General features: G+C 40.8%; 1 protein-coding gene across 2 annotated transcripts in view; it reads right to left on the bottom strand.

The window, feature by feature from the left end:
• Positions 1–26,669, bottom strand: part of LOC129837750 (oxysterol-binding protein-related protein 3-like) — a 107,192-nt gene extending 80,523 nt beyond the window's left edge. For both annotated transcript variants that reach the window (XM_055904171.1, XM_055904172.1), the window contains exon 1: positions 26,440–26,669. The gene's annotated coding sequence lies outside the window, so the exon portion shown is untranslated. The remainder of the gene's footprint in view (positions 1–26,439) is intronic.

Here is a 26,669-nt window from a genome sequence, read left to right as displayed (position 1 = left end):
GTCTGGTACCAGAGCTATAGGATCAAGGCTGTGACTGGTCTGGTACCAGAGCTATAGGATCAAGGCTGTGACTGGTCTGGTACCAGAGCTATAGGATCAAGGCTGTGACTGGTCTGGTACCAGAGCTATAGGATCAAGGCTGTGACTGGTCTGGTACCAGAGCTATAGGATCAAGGCCATGATGAAGTCACTGTATTATCTACACAACAGAGAGGGGTATGGACCGGAACTGGAACTGAGCATATAGGATCAAAGGCAGGTCAAAGGTTGTCAACCCATATGGTCAAAAGTAGTGTACTGTACTACCAGGCTGCAATTTGGGATGCGCCTTAAGAGCCCAGATTGTTATAGAACCCAGATAGTATGCATTTCTGTGACAGGAGTCTGTATGCGTTTCACTTCACAATGTACGACCCCATATGGTCAATGCAATTACACCTCTCCCAAGGAACCATCCATCCATCCGGGCCAGGTAGCCTAGCAGTTAGAGAGTTGGACCAGTAACAGAAAGGTCGCTGGTTCGAATCCTCGAGCCAACGAGATGAAAAATCTCTCAACCCTGATTGTTCCTGTAAGACACTCTGGATAAGAGTGTTAAATGACTAAACCTGAGAATCATAGCTAAAGGATCACGCAGCGAACAGAGTACGCAGGAGGGACAAGATAAGACACATAGCCCTAAGTCATCCTGTGGGTCCACTGTCTATCGACAGCCATGTCATGTTGACATGAAACGTTTCCATTAGCTATCTGGCCGGCGTGCTGCTGGAACACAATCCCTGGGGACAAAATGTAAGCTTATCTTCAGAGTACAATTTCAACACACAGCCTGTATATGGTGGACAGAATGAACCCCATGCATAGGGTGTGTCCCAAATGACACCCTATTCCCTATATAGTGCAATACTTCTGACTAGAGCCCTATGGTCCGAATAGGGTGACAAGGGTGTCTGAATAGGGTGTAATTTGGGAAGCAACCCACTTGTCTCCAGCAGGAGACAGAATGATTTAGACTTCTTGCTTTTATGACGGGACCCATTGTGATTCTAGCCAGTAAAACTGATCACAAGAGGTCCGGATTTGTTGTCGTCTATCGTTGGGACACATGGGATATCCCATTAGCTACCATCTAACTGTTACCACTATAATAACACTGGATATCCCATTAGCTACCATCTAACTGTTACCACTATAATTACACTGGATATCCCATTAGCTACCATCTAACTGTTACCACTATAATTACACTGGATATCCTATTAGCTACCATCTAACTGTTACCACTATAATTACACTGGATATCCCATTAGCTACCATCTAACTGTTACCACTATAATAACACTGGATATGCTATTAGCTACCATCTAACTTTTACCACTTTAATAACACTGGATATCCCATTAGCTACCATCTAACTGTTACCACTATAATAACACTGGATATCCCATTAGCTATCATCTAACTGTTACCACTTTAATAACACTGGATATCCCATTAGCTACCATCTAACTGTTACCACTATAATTACACTGGATATCCCATTAGCTACCATCTAACTGTTACCACTTAATAACACTGGATATCCCATTAGCTACCATCTAACTGTTACCACTATAATTACACTAGATATCTCATTATCTATCATCTAACTGTTACCACTTAATAACACTGGATATCCCATTAGCTATCATCTAACTGTTACCACTTAATAACACTGGATATCCCATTAGCTACCATCTAACTGTTACCACTATAATTACACTGGATATCCCATTAGCTACCATCTAACTGTTACCACTATAATTACACTGGATATCCCATTAGCTACCATCTAACTGTTACCACTATAATTACACTGGATATCCCATTAGCTATCATCTAACTTTTACTACTTTAATAACACTGGATATCCCATTAGCTACCATCTAACTGTTACCACTATAATTACACTGGATATCCCATTAGCTACCATCTAACTGTTACCACTATAATTACACTGGATATCCCACTAGCTACCATCTAACTTTTACTACTTTAATAACACTGGATATCCCATTAGCTACCATCTAACTTTTACTACTTTAATAACACTGGATATCCCATTAGCTACCATCTAACTGTTACCACTTTAATAACACTGGATATCCCATTAGCTACCATCTAACTGTTACCACTATAATTACACTGGATATCCCATTAGCTACCATCTAACTTTTACCACTTTAATAACACTGGATATCCCATTAGCTATCATCTAACTGTTACCACTTTAATAACACTGGATATCCCATTAGCTATCATCTAACTGTTACCACTATAATTACACTGGATATCCCATTAGCTACCATCTAACTGTTACCACTATAATTACACTGGATATCCCACTAGCTATCATCTAACTGTTACCACTATAATAACACTGGATATCCCATTAGCTACCATCTAACTGTTACCACTATAATTACACTGGATATCCCATTAGCTATCATCTAACTCTTACCACTATAATAACACTGGATATCCCATTAGCTACCATCTAACTGTTACCACTTTAATAACACTGGATATCCCATTAGCTACCATCTAACTGTTACCACTATAATAACACTGGATATCCCATTAGCTACCATCTAACTGTTACCACTATAATTACACTGGATATCCCATTAGCTACCATCAGAAACTAGGAACCCATCATTCTTTTCAGAGGAGGGTTGGAAGTGGGGGGGGGGGGGGGTGGATGTCCAGCCTCCCACAAAGCTGTGGACTGACAAACCGGCGTACACAGACACAGACGGACAGGCAGGCAGGGAGGAAGAGGCTCGAAGCAGAGTACCTAACCGTTGAGTGCCACACTCTTTTAAGAGGTTATCACTGAACTACAGCAATATAACTCAATGTTTTGTCCATCTGCTCATCAGCTGATATCGATTTTCCCCATAGCCAAGATGGAGATCAGGCCAGAGTGGTCATTACTTCAAGGCATTATCTGATCTCTCTGAAGGATACAACTTCCCACTTCCCATCCCAGGCCTTGTTATGAAAGTCACTTTTAGAATCCAGATGCATTATGGAGATGTTCAGAGAATGGGCCTGCTGACTGGCTGGCTGACTGAACAGCTGACTGGCTGACTGAACAGCTGACTGGCTGGTTGACTGACTGGCTGACTGAAAAGCTGACTGGCTGACTGAACAGCTGACTGGCTGATTGAACAGCTGACTGGCTGGCTGACTGTCTGGCTGACTGAACAGCTGACTGGCTGGCTGACTGACTGAACAGCTGATTGGCTGACTGAACAGCTGACTGGCTGGTTGACTGACTGGCTGACTGACCAGCTGACTGGCTGGCTGACTGACTGAACAGCTGATTGACTGACTGAACAGCTGACTGGCTGGCTGACTGACTGGCTGACTGAACAGCTGACTGACTGGCTGACTGAGCGGCTGACTGACTGGTTGACTGGCTACTTAGTAGTGCCCTATTCCCTCTCTACTACTAAGTAGTGCCCTACTCCCTCCCTACTACTAAGTAGTGCCCTATTCACTCTCTAATAATAAGTAGTGCCCTACTCCCTCTCTACTACTAAGTAGTGCCCTACTCCCTCTCTACTACTAAGTAGTGCCCTATTCCCTCTCTACTACCAAGTAGTGCCCTATGTAGGAATAGGGTGCCATTTGGGATGCAGTCCAGGACGCGGGAGGTGACGATAAAGGTGGTGCCAAGAGATCGATGGGAATGTAATTCTGATTGGAGAACTGCAGTCAGATCATTGTAGACGAAGCCATTACGACTGGCCGGTGGTGATCCATCCAATAGTGATGTGATTACGGCTGAGGAAGAGCTAGAGGCTGCCATCCGGCCAACCGTTCACAGAACCACACATTACTCCCTTAGTGTTGCATCTCACCAAACTCTGACTAAGAGTCTGGGCCACATGTATCAAGTGATCACAGAGGAGGAGTGCTAATTTGGGATCAGGTTTGGGTTTTAGATCACAGTGAATAAGATGACATGGACAATAATAATAAAACATTGAAAAACCTAATATGTCCCCAGATCAGAGAGTGTAAAGTCTGAGCTCTCAGTAAGTTACTGTATGTATCCCTGCAGCTACCTGGCTCTCTAACCAAGGTGCATGAACTGAGGAGCAGTCTGAAGTGAACAGGAAATTCCTCTTGGAGGACAGTGGAATTTAATAAAAATACATATTTCTACGCGTTCCATTGTCCTCCAAGAGTTGCACTATGAAGTACTGTATCAATCTGTACAGAAGCATAGCTAGAGAAGTTCTGTCTTCTCCCCGTTCTTTCCCTTGTAGGTGGAGCCTGGCAGCTATGCCTGGCACACTCGTTAATCACACCCCGTTCCCTCTCTCTGTTCCACTCTCTATCCTCCTCTGTCCCCATCTGTCCACCTTTCTGTCCTCAACACAGCCAATCCAGTCCACCTGAAGCAGGAAGAAGGAAGTAGAGCAAATAAATGTATTCACAGAACCCACCTGGCTGGTGAAGGCACAACATTCCAGTGAGGGCACAACAAACTCTGTGTCCCGGAACCGCATGAGTAGGATTACACGTCCTCTGTTATCTTGTTATCACTGTGCAGGCAATATCACAGAACACACACACACACACACCACACAGAACACACACACACACACACACACACACACACACACACACACACACACACACACACACACACACACACACACACACACACACACACACACACACACACACACACACACACACACACACACACACACACACACACACACACACACACACACACACACAATGACAAACAGAACAGGTCCCACCATGATACGCTGTATATTTTCTTCAAGACATATCTCTTGACCAAGGGGAAATATCTCTTGGTGTGTGTGTGTGTGTGTGTGTGTGTGTGTGTGTGTGTGTGTGTGTGTGTGTGTGTGTGTGTGTGTGTGTGTGTGTGTGTGTGTGTGTGTGATGACGGATGACGTCTCCAGGGTGAGTGTGGTCATGTTTCAGCTATTGCAGGTTTCTCAGTCTCACGTGGATAAGGGGGTGAGTGTGGTCATGTTTCAGCTACTGCAGGTTTCTCAGTCTCACGTGGATAAGGGGGTGAGTTTGGTCATGTTTCAGCTACTGCAGGTTTCTCAGTCTCACGTGGATAAGGGGGTGAGTGTGGTCATGTTTCAGCTACTGCAGGTTTCTCAGTCTCATGTGGATAAGGGGGTGAGTGTGGTCATGTTTCAGCTACTGCAGGTTTCTCAGTCTCATGTGGATAAGGGGGTGAGTGTGGTCATGTTTCAGCTACTGCAGGTTTCTCAGTCTCACGTGGATAAGGGGATGAGTGTGGTCATGTTTCAGCTACTGCAGGTTTCTCAGTCTCACGTGGAAAAGGGGGTGAGTGTGGTCATGTTTCAGCTACTGCAGGTTTCTCAGTCTCATGTGGATAAGGGGGTGAGTGTGGTCATGTTTCAGCTACTGCAGGTTTCTCAGTCTCATGTGGATAAGGGGGTGAGTGTGGTCATGTTTCAGCTACTGCAGGTTTCTCAGTCTCACGTGGAAAAGGGGGTGAGTGTGGTCATGTTTCAGCTACTGCAGGTTTCTCAGTCTCACGTGGAAAAGGGGGTGAGTGTGGTCATGTTTCAGCTACTGCAGGTTTCTCAGTCTCACGTGGATAAGGGGGTGAGTGTTGTCATGTTTCAGCTACTGCAGGTTTCTCAGTCTCACGTGGAAAACGGGGTGAGTTTGGTCATGTTTCAGCTACTGCAGGTTTCTCAGTCTCACGTGGAAAACGGGGTGAGTGGGGGCGTCTTAGTGATGTCTGGGATGATGATGCATAATGGTTGGGCTGGGAGTCACGACGCTGCACGACGCTGCATCACATCCTGTCAATGAACCACATCCTTCTCCAGCCCTCGTCTCTCTCTCTCTCTGGGAAAACACGTTTACGTTGCCAAAGCCAATGAAATGGATCAGAAACAAACGTAAATATTACACTGACAACTTTCTAAGAAATAGAGACATTTCAAATGTCATATTATGGCTGTATACAGTGTTGTAATGATGTGCAAATAATGAAAGTACAAAAGGGATTTGTCTGGGTCTAATGTGTTGCTGTCCTGGGGCTCTGTGGACCAGCTTGCTTAGAGGACTCTTCTCCAGGTTCATCTCTCTGTAGGTGATGGCTTTGTTATGGAACGTTTGGGAATCGCTTCCTTTTAGGTATTTGTGGAATTTAAATTGTAGGATTTTCTGGATGTTGATAACTAGCGTGTATCGGTCTAATTCTGCTCTGCATTATTTGGTGTTCGAAGTTGTACACGGGGGATATTTAAGCATAATTCTGCATGCAGAGTCTCAATTTGGTGTTTGACCCATTTTGTGAATGACTTGGTGGTGAGCAGACCCCAGACCTCACAACCACAAAGGGCAATGGGTTATATAACTGATTTAAGTAGTTTTAGCCAGATCCTAGCTGGTATGTTGAATTTTATTTCCTTTTGATGGCCTAGAAGGCCCTTCTTGCCTTGTCGTTCACAGGTTCTCTCCCTCCCTCTCTCCTCTCCCTCACTCTACCCACACGATGCTCGCTGAGAGTCGGGAAGCAAGTTCAGGGAGTGTTTTAATAAATAAACACAACATAAAAGCAGAAACAGGAACAACACACAGACTAGACCATGGAACAGAAACAATAACGTCTGGGGAAGGAACCAAGGGGAGGGACATATATATATCTCTCTCTCTCTCTGAGTTTGACTGGTCCTCCTCTCCTCTGTTAGACTCAGGGCTCATTACAGACTCACACAGTTTAACTCTCTAATAGACGATGAGAACAGAACCGGTCTATTTCAACGGACAATAATGTCCAGATTTCTCTACTGAGGCTTATGTCAAATGTAAGTGAGAGCTGGTCTATATGGTACACTGTAGTTGGAGAAAATGTGGGAAAGTTATGCTCCAAACCCCAAAATGACGTAACCTACTGTTAAGGCTGTATCACAACCGGTCTTAATTGGGAGTCCCATAGGGCGGCGCACAATTGGCCCAGCATCGTCCGGGTTAGGGTTTGGCCGGGGTAGGCCGTCATTGTAAATAAGATTTTGTTCTTACCTGACTTGCCTAATTAAATAAAGGTTAAATAAATAAAAGTAGGAAGCATCATGGAACGCCTCAGATCCTGTAACCCGTCACAATGTGCTGTGTTGTACTTATTACTAAGCAGGTGCTCTCAGAAATGGGCCACAACTCTCATTGAGTTTCACTACAGTCCTTGCGTGTCATTCTGAGTGGTTAATAGCCTAAATAAATAAAAACCTTCCAAAATGTAAGATTAGGACTGAGGGACTCTGCAGCTTCCTGCCTTCCATTTCCACTAAGAAGGTTAAAGGATATTGGTCAATCTGTTGAACCATGACAGGCAGGGGATGGAGACACTGAGGCGTGATAAATGGCCCCCTATTTCCTACATAGTGCCCTACTTTAGACCAGAGCCCAACGGGACCTAGTCAACAGTGGTGCTATATGAACGGAATAGGGGGTCATGTGGGATGCAGATCCTCCAGCAGCGGGATCCTGGCATGAGGAACTGGCATCATCAGGCTGTCAGTCAGTCACTGTCCTGCCTCCAGCAGGGGGATCCTGGCATGAGGAACTGGCATCATCAGGCTGTCAGTCAGTCACTGTCCTGCCTCCAGTAGGGGGATCCTGGCATGAGGAACTGGCATCATCAGGCTGTCAGTCAGTCACTGTCCTGCCTCCAGCAGGGGGATCCTGGCATGAGGAACTGGCATCATCAGGCTGTCAGTCAGTCACTGTCCTGCCTCCAGCAGGGGGATCCTGGCATGAGGAACTGGCATCATCAGGCTGTCAGTCAGTCACTGTCCTGCCTCCAGTAGGGGGATCCTGGCATGAGGACCTGGCATCATCAGACTGTCAGTCAGTCACTGTCCTGCCTCCAGCAGGGGGATCCTGGCATGAGGACCTGGCATCATCAGGCTGTCAGTCAGTCACTGTCCTGCCTCCTGCAGCGGGATCCTGGCATGAGGAACTGGCATCATCAGGCTGTCAGTCAGTCACTGTCCTGCCTCCAGCAGCGGGATCCTGGCATGAGGAACTGGCATCATCAGGCTGTCAGTCAGTCACTGTCCTGCCTCCAGCAGCTGGATCCTGGCATGAGGAACTGGCATCATCAGGCTGTCAGTCAGTCACTGTCCTGCCTCCAGCAGCGGGATCCTGGCATGAGGACCTGGCATCATCAGGCTGTCAGTCAGTCACTGTCCTGCCTCCAGCAGGGGGATCCTGGCATGAGGAACTGGCATCATCAGGCTGTCAGTCAGTCACTGTCCTGCCTCCAGCAGGGGGATCCTGGCATGAGGAACTGGCATCATCAGGCTGTCAGTCAGTCACTGTCCTGTCCTGCCTGAGACCCTTCCGTCTGTTAATAGCTCTGTTACTGTCACTCAGTCAGTCACTGTCCTGCCCTGTCTGAGACCCTTCTGTCTGTTACCAGCCCTGTTACTGTCAGTCACTGTCCTGCCCTGCCTGAGGCCCTTCTGTCTGTTACCAGCCCTGTTACTGTCACTCAGTCAGTCACTGTCCTGCCCTGTCTGAGACCCTTCTGTCTGTTACCAGCCCTGTTACTGTCACTCAGTCAGTCACTGTCCTGTCCTGTCCTGTCTGAGGCCCTTCTGTCTGTTACCAGCCCTGTTACTGTCACTCAGTCAGTCACTGTCCTGCCCTGTCTGAGACCCTTCTGTCTGTTACCAGCCCTGTTACTGTCACTCAGTCAGTCACTGTCCTGTCCTGTCTGAGGCCCTTCTGTCTGTTACCAGCCCTGTTACTGTCACTCAGTCAGTCACTGGCCTGCCCTGCCCTGTCTGAGGCCCTTCTGTCTGTTACCAGCCCCGTTACTGTCACTCAGTCAGTCACTGTCCTGCCCTGTCTGAGACCCTTCTGTCTGTTACCAGCCCTGTTACTGTCACTCAGTCAGTCACTGTCCTGCCCTGTCTGAGACCCTTCTGTCTGTTACCAGCCCTGTTACTGTCACTCAGTCAGTCACTGTCCTGTCCTGTCTGAGACCCTTCTGTCTGTTACCAGCCCTGTTACTGTCACTCAGTCAGTCACTGTCCTGTCCTGTCTGAGACCCTTCTGTCTGTTACCAGCCCTGTTACTGCTGCTGCTCAGTGCTCAGTCACACAGAGGGAAATGAACGGTGGATAGTTGGCTCAGACATCAACACAAATCCCCAGAGACACTCACAGCATAGACTCCATCCATCCTCACCCTGAACCACCCTTCAAGATAACATGCTGGATGGATTGGCACAGCGGCAGTTCCTCCTCTGGATGGATTGGCACAGCGGCAGTTCCTCCTCAGAACCTAATACCCTACTACTGTTTGACCGGGGGGGGGGGGGGGGGGGGGGGGCTTTTGTCCTCTTGAAATCCCTTTAAGAGTACAATAGTAACTACAAATGCACACTTCCACTTAGTTTCAAGTATTCCTTTTCAAGTGTAAACGTGTTCTATCTCAGAACTAGGACGGAAGAGCAGTGGATTGAAGTAAAGTGGAGCAGTGGAAAGCATCTGTAATGCTACCAAATCCCCCTAAGTACTGTAAGTAAGTAATGATAAATGTAGTATAAATAGAATCCATTTCCTTTTCCAGTTCCGTTTATGAACAGTTAGGGATTTACACAGCCTGACTGACTCAGTATAGTATTTCCCACATCTTAAAGCTGCAATATGTAACCTATTGGGCGACCTGACCAAATTCACATAGAAATGTGTGTTATAGATCTGTCATTCTTATTGAAAGCAAGTCTAAAAAGCGGTAGATCTGATCTACATGAGCTATTTCTATGCTTCCCGTTCTTAACTTTTAGTTTTTGCATCTTTTACTTTCGGTTTTGTACAACAGTTTCAAACAGCTGAAAATACAATATTTTGGGTTATTGAAAATATATTTCACAGTGGTTTAGATGGTACAATGATTTTAGACGCCATGCTTGTTTTATCACATAAACTGAAATTAGGTGAACTAATAGAATTTTAGCAACCAGGAAATGGCGTTGTGATTTCTGCATATTGCACCTCAGTCAAGCCCTCGGCTAACAGAAACAAACTGCCACTTTTCTACAGTAGAATATTCTCATTTTGTGGCAACGCGAACTCTGTGAACCCGAAAGTCGGTGCTAAGCCTACTCTGGAGCAGTCCCTCGGCTAAGGGTGATGTTAACTCACATTAGCATGTGCAAGGTGAACAGTCGCTTAGCTCTGGGCTAAGATCTCTTATTAGCTCTGGGCTAAGTGCAGTATGAACGCAGCTTGAAACACAAGCAGAAAGTAGGCGTAAATACATGTCATTGGGATGCAGATGTTCATGGAAGGCAGTGTTCTATTTGCAGCGGTTGTATTGCTGTTTCAGATAGCGATCAGATCTCTCACCCTCAGCCCTATGAAGCAGCCTGCTGTGATGTTTCTCTTTGTAGAATTACAGGCATTATTTTCTCTCCATTTCCACCACTTTACAATCCACTCCTAAAGCCCAGGGGCTGCGTATCAAACGGCTCCCTTCTACCTGGTCAAAAGTAGTGCACTATATAGGAGATAGGGTGTCCAAGACCTCCCTGTGATGCAGATAACAAGAGGCAGAACTGAAGGAGCTTCCTCACAGCAGCGTTCTGAGTGACAACACTCAACCAGTAACATATCAAATCTAATGATACTTCACACACGCGCCCAATACAACCGGTGTAGACCTTTTACACTAGACCTTTTAAATGCTTACTTACAAGCCTTTAACCAACAATGCAGTTTTAAGAAAATACCCCCAAAAAGTAAGATATAAGAATAACAAATAATGAAAGAGCAGCAGTAAATAACAATAGCGGGGTTATATACAGAGGGTACAGAGTCATTGTGCGGGGGCAACAGTGTCGAGGTAATTGCGGTAATTATGTACATGTAGTTAGAGTTATTAAAGTGACTATGCATAGATAATAACAGAGAGTAGCAGCAGCGTAGGGGGGGGGGGGGGGGGGGGGGGCAATGCAAATAGTCTGGGAAGCCATTTGATTAGCTGTTCAGGAGTCGTATGGCTTGGGGGGAGAAGCTGTTTAGAAGCCTCTTGGACCTAGACTTGGTGCTCCGGTACAGAGAGAACAGTCTACGACCTGGGCGGCTGGTGTCTTTGACAAGTTTTAGGGACTTCCTCTAACACATCTACTGCGCTGGCTGGAGACACTGGGAGAGAGTGGTCTACAGCTTAGTAACAATCCTACCGTCTGAGGGATCACTCAGGTCAAATATCGGAGAATCTGAGGTAACACACTGATATTTTCACAGAGCTAGAAGAAGTAAATGTGAAAATCGCCCGTTCTGTAATTCCAGCTCTGCTGAATACAAAATAGTGTGGAGCTGATTCAGTTCCAGGTGGCCATGCAGGGTCGGCTCCCTGCAAAGGCTTTCAGACAACCATCCTCAATACAACAGAGGTTGTGAGACAGACTTTTCATTAAAGATTCAATATGGTTTTATAATGGTAAAGTCCTAGAGGTGGACTTACAGTATATATAGCCTTTTAAAGTAGCAACAACTCTACATTATTGAACAAGTTGAGAGCTGGAATCTTTGAAGGTGTTTTAATAATTCAGAAGATGGTAGTTGTTGAAAACAGGAAGTGACTGTGGGGAGGGTGGAGGGGGTTCTGTAGAAGACAGTTGGGTTCCTCGTGGAGAAGTCGACTGTTGAGTTGAAACGTTTTCTGGAGGTGGAAGTAGTGGACCACCTTGTTGAACATGTTATAAAACAAACATTTTGTAAATGCTGGAGGTCGGTGCACAGTGGCCTGTGGGGGAGCAACCTTTTACTCCACAGAGTAGAGGAGAGCAACCTTTCACTCCACAGAGTAGAGGAGAGCAACCTTTCACTCCACAGAGTAGAGGAGAGCAACCTTTCACTCCACAGAGTAGAGGAGAGCAACCTTTCACTCCACAGAGTAGAGGATAGCAACCTTTCACTCCACAGAGTAGAGGAGAGCAACCTTTCACTCCACAGAGTAGAAGAGAGCAACCTGTCACTCCACAGAGTAGAGGAGAGCAACTTTTCACTCCACAGAGTAGAGGAGAGCAACCTGTCACTCCACAGAGTAGAGTAGAGGAGAGGAGAGCAACCTGTCACTCCACAGAGTAGAGGAGAGTAGAGGACAGCAGCCTGTCACTCCACAGAGTAGAGGAGAGTAAGTGACACCACCACCACAATGTGACGGATAAGATTGGACTGAGTCGTGAGGCAAGAGGAAGAATTACTGTGTGTTTATGTGATCGCTCATATGAATCCTAATGAGTAGAAATCTGATTATGACTCCCCCACTAACAGAGGAGGCTGCAGAGGGGAGGACGGCTCATAATAAAGGCTGGAATGGAGTGAATGGAATGGCATCAAACACATGTAAACCATATAAACCATGTAAACCATGTAAACCATGTAAACCATGTAAACCATATAAACCATATAAACCATATAAACCATGTAAACCATATAAACCATGTAAACCATGTAAACCATATAAACCATGTAAACCATGTAAACCATGTAAACCATATAAACCATATAAACCATGTAAACCATGTAAACCATATAAACCATGTAAACCATGTAAACCATATAAACCATATAAACCATATAAACCATGTAAACCATGTAAACCATGTAAACCATATAAACCATGTAAACCATGTAAACCATGTAAACCATATAAACCATGTAAACCATGTAAACCATATAAACCATGTAAACCATGTAAACCATATAAACCATGTAAACCATATAAACCATATTAACCATATAAACCATGTAAACCATGTAAACCATGTAAACCATGTAAACCATGTAAACCATATAAACCATGTAAACCATGTAAACCATGTAAACCATATAAACCATGTAAACCATATAAACCATGTAAACCATGTAAACCATGTAAATCATGTAAACCATGTAAACCATGTAAACCATATAAACCATGTAAACCATATAAACCATATAAACCATGTAAACCATATAAACCATGTAAACCATGTGTTTGGTGTATTTGATACCATTCCAGCCATTCCTGCTCCAGCCATTCCTACGAGCCTGTCCTCCCCAATTAAACCAACCTCCTGTGCTCATTAATCACATTGGTGAAGACCTAAATCTCCACTCATTAATCACATTGGTGTAGACCTAAATCTACACTCATTAATCACATTGGTGTAGACCTAAATCTCCACTCATTAATCACATTGGTGTAGACCTAAATCTACACTCATTAATCACATTGGTGTAGACCTAAATCTCCACTCATTAATCACATTGGTGTAGACCTAAATCTCCACTCATTAATCACATTGGTGTAGACCTAAATCTACACTCATTAATCACATTGGTGTAGACCTAAATCTCCACTCATTAATCACATTGGTGTAGACCTAAATCTCCACTCATTAATCACATTGGTGTAGACCTAAATCTCCACTCATTAATCACATTGGTGTAGACCTAAATCTCCACTCATTAATCACATTGGTGTATACCTAAATCTACACTCATTAATCACATTGGTGTAGACCTAAATCTCCACTCATTAATCACATTGGTGTAGACCTAAATCTCCACTCATTAATCACATTGGTGTAGACCTAAATCTCCACTCATTAATCACATTGGTGTAGACCTAAATCTACACTCATTAATCACATTGGTGTAGACCTAAATCTCCACTCTTTAATCACATTGGTGTAGACCTAAATCTCCACTCATTAATCACATTGGTGTAGACCTAAAACTCCACTCATTAATCACAAAGTGTATTTAGTCACGATAACATCTGTGAAATCAGAACTTGAACAGATCAGAGTAGCAGTGGTAAGTTACACCCACACATCCCTCCCTAGTGAGACTGCTATCCACCACCTGAAACCCCACTCACCTGTACCCAAACGCCACCCTGTTCCTTGTATAGGGGACTACTTATGACGAAGGCCCATAGGGCTCTGGTCAATAGGAGTGCACTATGTAGGGAATAGGGTGCTATTTGGGACGTAATCTACATTTCCGACCGCCATGTATTATGCATGTTCCCGCCCTCGCAGGAGGCGACACCTGCCACTGTGCATTATGGGTATTATTGTCAACAGCTGCTCTGCTCGTCCACCTGCCTGCGCATCGTCCACCTGCATTCACAAATATCCTTTCTGTCTCTTCAGATACGCAGCACGGACCCCCGAGTCCTGCTAAGCTTGTCACAAACAGCTGTTTTATTGACCCATGTTTAAACCAGGAATAGACCCTTGATGCTACGAAGCTCTTTTGCGAGGGGGAACTGGAGTTAACCCGGGGTTATGGCTCTAATAGTCATTGGTTATAGCTACTAAATATAGGTCTGAAGAGACTCGTATATTACACATATTACCCACACGGCCACATTGCCATGGCTGACACCTCATTCACACATCAGTGTCCATGGTAACTAGGCTAACTATGACTGTACCATTGTCTGATTCATCTCTGTGGCTGATATCCTGAGGTATGGCAGAGGCCACCTCCTAAATGGCATCCTATTTCCTACACAGTGCACTACATTCAGTCAGGGCCTATGGTCAAAAGTAGTGCACTATGTAGGGAATAGTGTGCCATTCGAGCCTCAAACTGGGTTGCAGGAAACGTCTGTTGAACAGAGGGCAATGCAGCACGATGCAGACCTACAGTACAGAGAGTAGGTGACCTGGAAAACTGCAGTAGTTATTCAGCATCCAGTGGTTAATGCTGCTGTGAGGCTGCTGCTGCAGGCAGGGAACGGAACTGAGGGGTTGAGACAGAGCTGGTGTCTCAAATGCACCCTATTCCCTATACAGTTTTTAAAATGTATTTTTTAACCTTTATTTAGCTAGGCAAGTCAGTTAAGAACAAATTCCTATTTACAATGACGGCCTACCAGGAAACAGTGGGTTAACTGTCTTGTTCACACATCACGTCCATATAATATGGAATTATGCTGAGATTATTATATATTATACACTACATGGCCAAAAGTATGTGGACACTTGCTCGTCGAACATCTCATTCCAAAATCATGGGCATTAATATGGAGTTTGTCCCCCCCTTTGCTGCTATAACCTCCAGCCAAATCCACTAATTAGAAGGGGTGTCCACATACTTTTGTATATATATAGTGTATAATAATCACAACCTATGGACTCCATGTCAGCTCAACAGTAATGGAAGATTCTAGCATGTAAAGGACAATGGTGAACTAAAGCTGTTAAAACAGAATAGCACAGTGAATGTGACCTCATGGACTGAGCTACGTTCTCCAATCCCCACTTTTTTATATCCAGGATATTGTTCACATCCTGTTAAATCTAGAGCTGCATCTCAAATGGCACCCTATATAGAGTGGGCCCTGGTCAAAGATAATCCACTACATAGTGTGGGCCCTGGTCAAAGATAATCCATTACATAGTGTGGGCCCTGGTCAAAGATAATCCACTACATAGTGTGGGCCCTGGTCAAAGATAATCCACTACATAGTGTGGGCCCTGGTCAAAGATAATCCATTACATAGTGTGGGCCCTGGTCAAAGATAATTCACTACATAGTGTGGGCCCTGGTCAAAGATAATCCACTATATAGAGTGGGCCCTGGTCAAAGATAATCCACTACATAGTGTGGGCCCTGGTCAAAGATAATTCACTACATAGTGTGGGCCCTGGTCAAAGATAATCCACTACATAGTGTGGGCCCTGGTCAAAGATAATCCACTACATAGTGTGGGCCCTGGTCAAAGATAATCACCTATATATTTTGGGCCCTGGTCAAAGATATTCCACTACACAGTGTGGGCCCTGGTCAAAGATAATCCACTACATAGTGTGGGCCCTGGTCAAAGATAATCACCTATATATTTTGGGCCCTGGTCAAAGACAATCCACTACATAGTGTGGACACTGGTTAAAGATAATCAGATATATAGTGTGGGCCCTGGTCAAAGATAATCCACTACATAGTGAATAAGGGGCCATTTTGGACGCACCCTAGGTTTCCTTAGGGTCTTTTTTGGTATTTCGTATTTTATTAGGATCCCCATTAGCTGTTGCAAAAGCAGCAACTACTCTTCCTGGGGTCCACACAGAACATGAAACATGACATAATACACAACATTAATAGACAAGAACGGCTCAAGGACAGAACTACATACATTAAAACATTATAAAAAGGCACACATAGCTTACATATTAATGCAGTACATATCAATGCAGTACATATCAATGCAGTACATATCAATGTAGTTTACATATCAATACAGTACATATCAATGTAGTACATATCAATGTAGTACATATCAATGTAGTACATATCAATACAGTACATAGCAATGCAGTACATATCAATGCAGTACATATCAATGCAGTACATATCAATGTAGTACATATCAATGCAGTACATATCAATGCAGTACATATCAATGTAGTTTACATATCAATACAGTACATATCAATGTAGTACATATCAATACAGTACATATCAATACAGTACATATCAATGTAGTACATATCAATACAGGACATATCAATACAGTACATATCAATGCAGTACATATCTATACAGTACATATCAATACAGTACATATCAATGTAGTACATATCAATGCAGTACATATCAATGCAGTACATATCAATGTAGTTTACATATCAATACAGTACATATCAATGTAGTACATATCAATACAGTACATATCAATACAGTACATATCAATGTAGTACATATCAATACAGTACATATCAATGCAATACATATCAATGTAGTTTACATATCAATACAGTACATATCAACGCAGTACATAGCAATACAGTACATATCAATGTAGTACATATCAATGCAGTACATATCAATGTAGTACATATCAATGCAGTACATATCAATGTAGTTTACATATCAATACAGTACATATCAATGTAGTTTACATATCAATGCAGTACATATCAATGTAGTGCATATCAATGCAGTACATATCAATGTCGTACATATCAATACAGTACATATCAATGTAGTACATATCAATGCAGTACATATCAATGCAGTACATATCAATGTAGTTTACATATCAATGCAGTACATATCAATGCAGTACATAGCAATGCAGTACATATCAATGTAGTACATATCAATACAGTACATATCAACGTAGTACATATCAATACAGTACATATCAATGCAGTACATATCAATGTAGTTTACATATCAATGCAGTACATATCAATGCAGTACATATCAATGTAGTACATATCAATGTAGTACATATCAATACAGTACATATCAATGCAGTACATATCAATGCAGTACATATCAATGCAGTACATATCAATGTAGTACATATCAATGCAGTACATATCAATGTAGTTTACATATCAATGCAGTACATATCAATGTAGTTTACATATCAATGCAGTACATATCAATGTAGTTTACATATCAATGCAGTGTATATCAATGTAGTTTACATATCAATGCAGTACATATCAATGTAGTACATATCAATGCAGTACATATCAACGCAGTACATATCAATGTAGTTTACATATCAATGCAGTACATATCAATGTAGTTTACATATCAATGCAGTACATATCAATGCAGTACATTTCAATGTAGTTTACATATCAATGCAGTACATATCAATACAGTACATATCAATGCAGTACATATCAATGCAGTACATATCAATGCAGTACATATCAATGTAGTACATATCAATGCAGTGCATATCAATGCAGTACATATCAATGTAATTTACATATCAATGCAGTACATATCAATGCAGTACATAGCAATGCAGTACATATCAATGTAGTACATATCAATACAGTACATATCAATACAGTACATATCAATACAGTACATATCAATGCAGTACATATCAATACAGTACATATCAATACAGTACATATCAATGTAGTACATATCAATGCAGTACATATCAATGCAGTACATATCAATGTAGTTTACATATCAATACAGTACATATCAATGTAGTACATATCAATACAGTACATATCAATACAGTACATATCAATGTAGTACATATCAATACAGTACATATCAATGTAGTTTACATATCAATACAGTACATATCAATGCAATACATATCAATGTAGTTTACATATCAATACAGTACATATCAATGCAGTACATAGCAATACAGTACATATCAATGTAGTACATATCAATGCAGTACATATCAATGTAGTACATATCAATGCAGTACATATCAATGTAGTTTACATATCAATACAGTACATATCAATGTAGTTTACATATCAATGCAGTACATATCAATGTAGTACATATCAATGCAGTGCATATCAATGCAGTACATATCAATGTAATTTACATATCAATGCAGTACATAGCAATGCAGTACATATCAATGTAGTACATATCAATACAGTACATATCAATACAGTACATATCAATGCAGTACATATCAATACAGTACATATCAATACAGTACATATCAATGTAGTACATATCAATGCAGTACATATCAATGCAGTACATATCAATGTAGTTTACATATCAATACAGTACATATCAATGTAGTACATATCAATACAGTACATATCAATACAGTACATATCAATGTAGTACATATCAATACAGTACATATCAATGTAGTTTACATATCAATGCAGTACATATCAATGCAGTACATATCAATGTAGTTTACATATCAATGCAGTACATATCAATGCAGTACATATCAATGTAGTTTACATATCAATGCAGTACATATCAATGCAGTACATAGCAATGCAGTACATATCAATGTAGTACATATCAATACAGTACATATCAATGTAGTACATATCAATACAGTACATATCAATGCAGTACATATCAATGTAGTTTACATATCAATGCAGTACATATCAATGCAGTACATATCAATGTAGTACATATCAATGTAGTACATATCAATACAGTACATATCAATGCAGTACATATCAATGCAGTACATATCAATGCAGTACATATCAATGTAGTACATATCAATGCAGTACATATCAATGTAGTTTACATATCAATGCAGTACATATCAATGTAGTTTACATATCAATGCAGTACATATCAATGCAGTACATATCAATGTAGTTTACATATCAATGCAGTATATATCAATGTAGTTTACATATCAATGCAGTACATATCAATGTAGTACATATCAATGCAGTACATATCAACGCAGTACATATCAATGTAGTTTACATATCAATGCAGTACATATCAATGCAGTACATTTCAATGTAGTTTACATATCAATGCAGTACATATCAATACAGTACATATCAATGCAGTACATATCAATGCAGTACATATCAATGCAGTACATATCAATGTAGTACATATCAATACAGTACATATCAATGCAGTACATATCAATGCAGTACATATCAATGTAGTACATATCAATGCAGTGCATATCAATGCAGTACATATCAATGTAATTTACATATCAATGCAGTACATATCAATGCAGTACATATCAATGTAATTTACATATCAATGCAGTACATATCAATGCAGTACATATCAGTGTAGTTTACATATCAATGCAGTACATATCAATGCAGTACATATCAATGTAGTTTACATATCAATGCAGTACATATCAATGCAGTACATATCAATGCAGTACATATCAATGTAGTTTACATATCAATGCAGTACATATCAATGCAGTACATAACAACGCAGTACATAACAATGCAGTACATATCAATGTAGTACATATCAATGCAGTACATATCAATGTAGTTTACATATCAATGCAGTACATATCAATGTAGTTTACATATCAATGCAGTACATATCAATGCAGTACATATCAATGTAGTTTACATATCAATGCAGTATATATCAATGTAGTTTACATATCAATGCAGTACATATCAATGTAGTACATATCAATGCAGTACATATCAACGCAGTACATATCAATGTAGTTTACATATCAATGCAGTACATATCAATGTAGTTTACATATCAATGCAGTACATATCAATGCAGTACATTTCAATGTAGTTTACATATCAATGCAGTACATATCAATACAGTACATATCAATGCAGTACATATCAATGCAGTACATATCAATGCAGTACATATCAATGTAGTACATATCAATGCAGTGCATATCAATGCAGTACATATCAATGTAATTTACATATCAATGCAGTACATATCAATGCAGTACATAGCAATGCAGTACATATCAATGTAGTACATATCAATACAGTACATATCAATACAGTACATATCAATGCAGTACATATCAATACAGTACATATCAATACAGTACATATCAATGTAGTACATATCAATGCAGTACATATCAATGCAGTACATATCAATGTAGTTTACATATCAATACAGTACATATCAATGTAGTACATATCAATACAGTACATATCAATACAGTACATATCAATGTAGTACATATCAATACAGTACATATCAATGTAGTTTACATATCAATACAGTACATATCAATGCAATACATATCAATGTAGTTTACATATCAATACAGTACATATCAATGCAGTACATAGCAATACAGTACATATCAATGTAGTACATATCAATGCAGTACATATCAATGTAGTACATATCAATGCAGTACATATCAATGTAGTTTACATATCAATACAGTACATATCAATGTAGTTTACATATCAATGCAGTACATATCAATGTAGTGCATATCAATGCAGTACATATCAATGTCGTACATATCAATACAGTACATATCAATGTAGTACATATCAATGCAGTACATATCAATGCAGTACATAGCAATGTAGTTTACATATCAATGTAGTTTACATATCAATGCAGTACATATCAATGCAGTACATAGCAATGCAGTACATATCAATGTAGTACATATCAATACAGTACATATCAATGTAGTACATATCAATACAGTACATATCAATGCAGTACATATCAATGTAGTTTACATATCAATGCAGTACATATCAATGCAGTACATATCAATGTAGTACATATCAATGTAGTACATATCAATACAGTACATATCAATGCAGTACATATCAATGCAGTACATATCAATGCAGTACATATCAATGTAGTACATATCAATGCAGTACATATCAATGTAGTTTACATATCAATGCAGTACATATCAATGTAGTTTACATATCAATGCAGTACATATCAATGCAGTACATATCAATGTAGTTTACATATCAATGCAGTATATATCAATGTAGTTTACATATCAATGCAGTACATATCAACGTAGTACATATCAATGCAGTACATATCAACGCAGTACATATCAATGTAGTTTACATATCAATGCAGTACATATCAATGCAGTACATTTCAATGTAGTTTACATATCAATGCAGTACATATCAATACAGTACATGTCAATGCAGTACATATCAATGCAGTACATATCAATGCAGTACATATCAATGTAGTACATATCAATACAGTACATATCAATGCAGTACATATCAATGCAGTACATATCAATGCAGTACATATCAATGTAGTACATATCAATGCAGTGCATATCAATGCAGTACATATCAATGTAATTTACATATCAATGCAGTACATATCAATGCAGTACATATCAATGTAATTTACATATCAATGCAGTACATATCAATGCAGTACATATCAGTGTAGTTTACATATCAATGCAGTACATATCAATGCAGTACATATCAATGTAGTTTACATATCAATGCAGTACATATCAATGCAGTACATATCAATGCAGTACATATCAATGTAGTTTATATATCAATGCAGTACATATCAATGCAGTACATATCAACGTAGTACATACCAATGCAGTACATATCAATGCAGTACATAACAATGCAGTACATATCAACGCAGTACATGTCAATGTAGTACATATCAATGCAGTACATATAAATGCAGTACATATCAATGCAGTACATATCAATGTAGTACATATCAATGCAGTACATATCAATGCAGTACATATCAATGCAGTACATATCAATACAGTACATATAAATGCAGTACATATCAATACAGTACATATCAATGCAGTACATATAAATGCAGTGCATATAAATGCAGTACATATCAATGCAGTACATATCAATGCAGTACATATCAATGCAGTACATATCAATGCAGTACATATCAATGCAGTACATATCAATACAGTACATATCAATGCAGTACATATCAATGCAGTACATATCAATGCAGTACATATCAATGCAGTACATATAAATGCAGTACATATCAATGTAGTACATATCAATACAGTACATATCAATGCAGTACATATCAATGTAGTTTACATATCAATGTAGTACATATCAATGCAGTACATATCAATGTAGTACATATCAATGTAGTTTACATATCAATGTAGTACATATCAATGCAGTACATAGCAATGCAGTACATATCAATACAGTACATATCAATGCAGTACATATCAATGCAGTACATATCAATGCAGTACATATCAATACAGTACATATCAATGCAGTATATATCAATGTAGTTTACATATCAATAGAGTACATATCAATAGAGTACATATCAATACAGTACATATCAATACAGTACATATCAATGCAGTACATATCAATACATACACACAAACTATCTGGGTCAAATAGGGGAGAGGCGCTGTGCCGTGAGGTGTTGCTTTATCTGTTTTTTTAAACCAGATTTGCTGTTTATTTGAGAAATATGAGACGGAACAGAGTTAGAGTGCACACTACACAGAAATGCAGTCAAAATGCCTCTGGGCTAAAGGCTGAGGGAATGTAAAGAGCATGGACGTCAGGTCAGGAGCAAAGCAGGCACTGAAAGCACACCTACCTCACAGGTCAGGCAAACCCTGGGCTAAACTCAATGAAAGACATTCTTACCAAACATACTGAATGTAGAGCCCCATATATTCAACCAGTAACCCTTCTTTCCACAATAAACAACTACCAACACACAGCACCTGAGAAAGGCTACCCTGTTTATGAGACTGAAGAGAACAGTGCTGGAGACACATGAGAAAAGCTACCCTGTTTATGAGACTGAAGAGAACAGTGTTGGAGACACATGAGAAAGGCTACCCTGTTTATGAGACTAAAGAGAACAGTGTTGGAGACACATGAGAAAGGCTACCCTGTTGATGAGACTAAAGAGAACAGTGTTGGAGACACATGAGAAAGGCTACCCTGTTTATGAGACTAAAGAGAACAGTGTTGGAGAGGCATGAGAAAGGCTACCCTGTTGATGAGACTGAAGAGAACAGTGTTGGAGACACATGAGAAAGGCTACCCTGTTGATGAGACTGAAGAGAACAGTGTTGGAGACACATGAGAAAGGCTACCCTGTTTATGAGACTAAAGAGAACAGTGTTGGAGACACATGAGAAAGGCTACCCTGTTTATGAGACTGAAGAGAACAGTGTTGGAGACACATGAGAAAGGCTACCCTGTTGATGAGACTAAAGAGAACAGTGTTGGAGAGGCATGAGAAAGGCTACCCTGTTTATGAGACTGAAGAGAACAGTGCTGGAGACACATGAGAAAGGCTACCCTGTTGATGAGACTGAAGAGAACAGTGTTGGAGACACATGAGAAAGTCTACCCTGTTTATGAGACTGAAGAGAACAGTGTTGGAGACACATGAGAAAGGCTACCCTGTTTATGAGACTGAAGAGAACAGTGCTGGAGACACATGAGAAAGGCTACCCTGTTAATGAGACTGAAGAGAACAGTGCTGGAGACACATGAGAAAGTCTACCCTGTTTATGAGACTGAAGAGAACAGTGCTGGAGACACATGAGAAAGGCTACCCTGTTAATGAGACTGAAGAGAACAGTGCTGGAGACACATGAGAAAGGCTACCCTGTTTATGAGACTGAAGAGAACAGTGTTGGAGACACATGAGAAAGTCTACCCTGTTTATGAGACTGAAGAGAACAGTGTTGGAGACACATGAGAAAGGCTACCCTGTTGATGAGACTGAAGAGAACAGTGCTGGAGACACATGAGAAAGGCTACCCTGTTGATGAGACTGAAGAGAACAGTGTTGGAGACACATGAGAAAGGCTACCCTGTTTATGAGACTGACGAGAACAGTGTTGGAGACACATGAGAAAGGCTACCCTGTTGATGAGACTGAAGAGAGCAGTGTTGGAGACACATGAGAAAGGCTACCCTGTTTATGAGACTGAAGAGAACAGTGTTGGAGACACATGAGAAAGGCTACCCTGTTGATGAGACTGAAGAGAACAGTGCTGGAGACACATGAGAAAGGCTACCCTGTTGATGAGACTGAAGAGAACAGTGCTGGAGACACATGAGAAAGGCTACCCTGTTTATGAGACTGAAGAGAATAGTGTTGGAGACACATGAGAAAGGCTACCCTGTTTATGAGACTGAAGAGAACAGTGTTGGAGAGGCATGAGAAAGGCTACCCTGTTTATGAGACTGAAGAGAACAGTGTTGGAGACACATGAGAAAGGCTACCCTGTTGATGAGACTGAAGAGAACAGTGTTGGAGAGGCATGAGAAAGGCTACCCTGTTGATGAGACTAAAGAGAACAGTGTTGGAGAGGCATGAGAAAAGCTACCCTGTTGATGAGACTAAAGAGAACAGTGTTGGAGAGGCATGAGAAAGGCTACCCTGTTTATGAGACTGAAGAGAACAGTGTTGGAGAGGCATGAGAAAGGCTACCCTGTTTAGGAGACTGAAGAGAACAGTGTTGGAGAGGCATGAGAAAGGCTACCCTGTTTATGAGACTGAAGAGAACAGTGTTGGAGAGGCATGAGAAAGGCTACCCTGTTTATGAGACTGAAGAGAACAGTGTTGGAGAGGCATGAGAAAGGCTACCCTGTTTATGAGACTGAAGAGAACAGTGTTGGAGAGGCATGAGAAAGGCTACTCTGTTTATGAGACTGAAGAGAACAGTGTTGGAGAGGCATGAGAAAGGCTACCCTGTTTAGGAGACTGAAGAGAACAGTGTTGGAGAGGCATGAGAAAGGCTACCCTGTTTATGAGACTGAAGAGAACAGTGTTGGAGAGGCATGAGAAAGGCTACCCTGTTTATGAGACTGAAGAGAACAGTGTTGGAGAGGCATGAGAAAGGCTACCCTGTTAATGAGACTGAAGAGAACAGTGTTGGAGAGGCTTGCTGGTTAGAATACCTGACAGAGCAGATATTATTATGTGTTGTGTAAATAACTGGAATGTAAATGGTGCAGTGGTCTCTGTGAGGAAAAGACACCATTTACAAGTGTAGAGTCTGACAGTGATACACCATTCATTTATACTCATGTGTTGTTCTTAGAACCACAAGGTCAAGGTCAATAAGTATAATTTCATTCAACAACACTATTGTCTGGAGTGCTTATGGACTGGGCTGGGCACACAGCCAGAGAATCTGAAAATGGTTCATTCACACAACACCACCCTGTAATATCAAATCACATGTCATTGGTCGCATACACATATTTAGCTGATGTTATTTCAGGTGTAGCGAAATGCTTGTAGCATATAATACACACACACACACACACACACACACACACACACACACACACACACACACACACACAAACACACACACACTAATAAAATATTCACACTATTAATCTTTTGCTGCTTAGATTCTGTGATGACTAATAATAATGAAGTACACATGTAATGAAGCTCGCATGGAAGATACGGATAATCCACTACATGATAAAGGAACGTTCCAAAGGAGAGGAGTTTCCATGGAAACAGTAAAGGATCCATGGGTATCTTGTTTCCTGATAAAAAATCTGAAAGTATTAAAAGAGCAACTAGTTGAACAGAGAGTTTGATGAGTTTTTTTGAGTTTTCGTATCATCTTTGAGAGAAGTCTGTCCAATCACTGTTTCATACATGATCTGAAATGATCATGAAGGCCTAAAGTTCTATTCTATTCCATTCTATTATATTCCCTTGAGAAATAACAGTCTGGTGGTAGTTATAGAGTAGTCTTATAACAGCATAAGGTCAATTGACTAATGGATGTGCTGCACTTAGCTGGAACAGGAGCATAGCTAACTGTACCACGCAGCTCAGTAGACTATTCACCGAAAGAAAGGTTGGCTGCTGCAAGTGAAAGTGTGAAGCAGTGTGCACTGCTGGAGCATGGGAGTAGCACTTCAGTCGGAAGGATAATGCACAGGTAAAACGAATAGGCTTACTATAAAGTTGTAACAAATCAGTTAAAATACTGTCATATGCCTAAATAGTGAATATCGGTCAGGCACATCAGACTAATTACCATAAAGTATTTAGGCCTAATGACAACACAATAAAACAACATGGGACTCACCTTTGCAAAGTTTGTACTGAGGTTTAGATCCCGAGAGACGATAAACGAGAGTCAAATATTTGCGCTGAACTAATGTGTTATTAGGTGGCGAATAATATAAGACTATAATTTATATTTTGCGGTATAAATAAATTAAAAACAAAGTTTTAAAATGACAACATGAACCTACAGTACTAGCAAGCTTTCTTCCAGTCTCTAGACTGACACCATCGTGAATTGAATGTTTCCGA

The sequence above is a fragment of the Salvelinus fontinalis genome, chromosome 38, assembly GCF_029448725.1.
Source record: "Salvelinus fontinalis isolate EN_2023a chromosome 38, ASM2944872v1, whole genome shotgun sequence".
Lineage (NCBI taxonomy): Eukaryota > Metazoa > Chordata > Actinopteri > Salmoniformes > Salmonidae > Salvelinus > Salvelinus fontinalis.
Note: the sequence above shows the minus strand (reverse complement) of the source record. Positions and strands in the feature narration are given on the sequence as shown.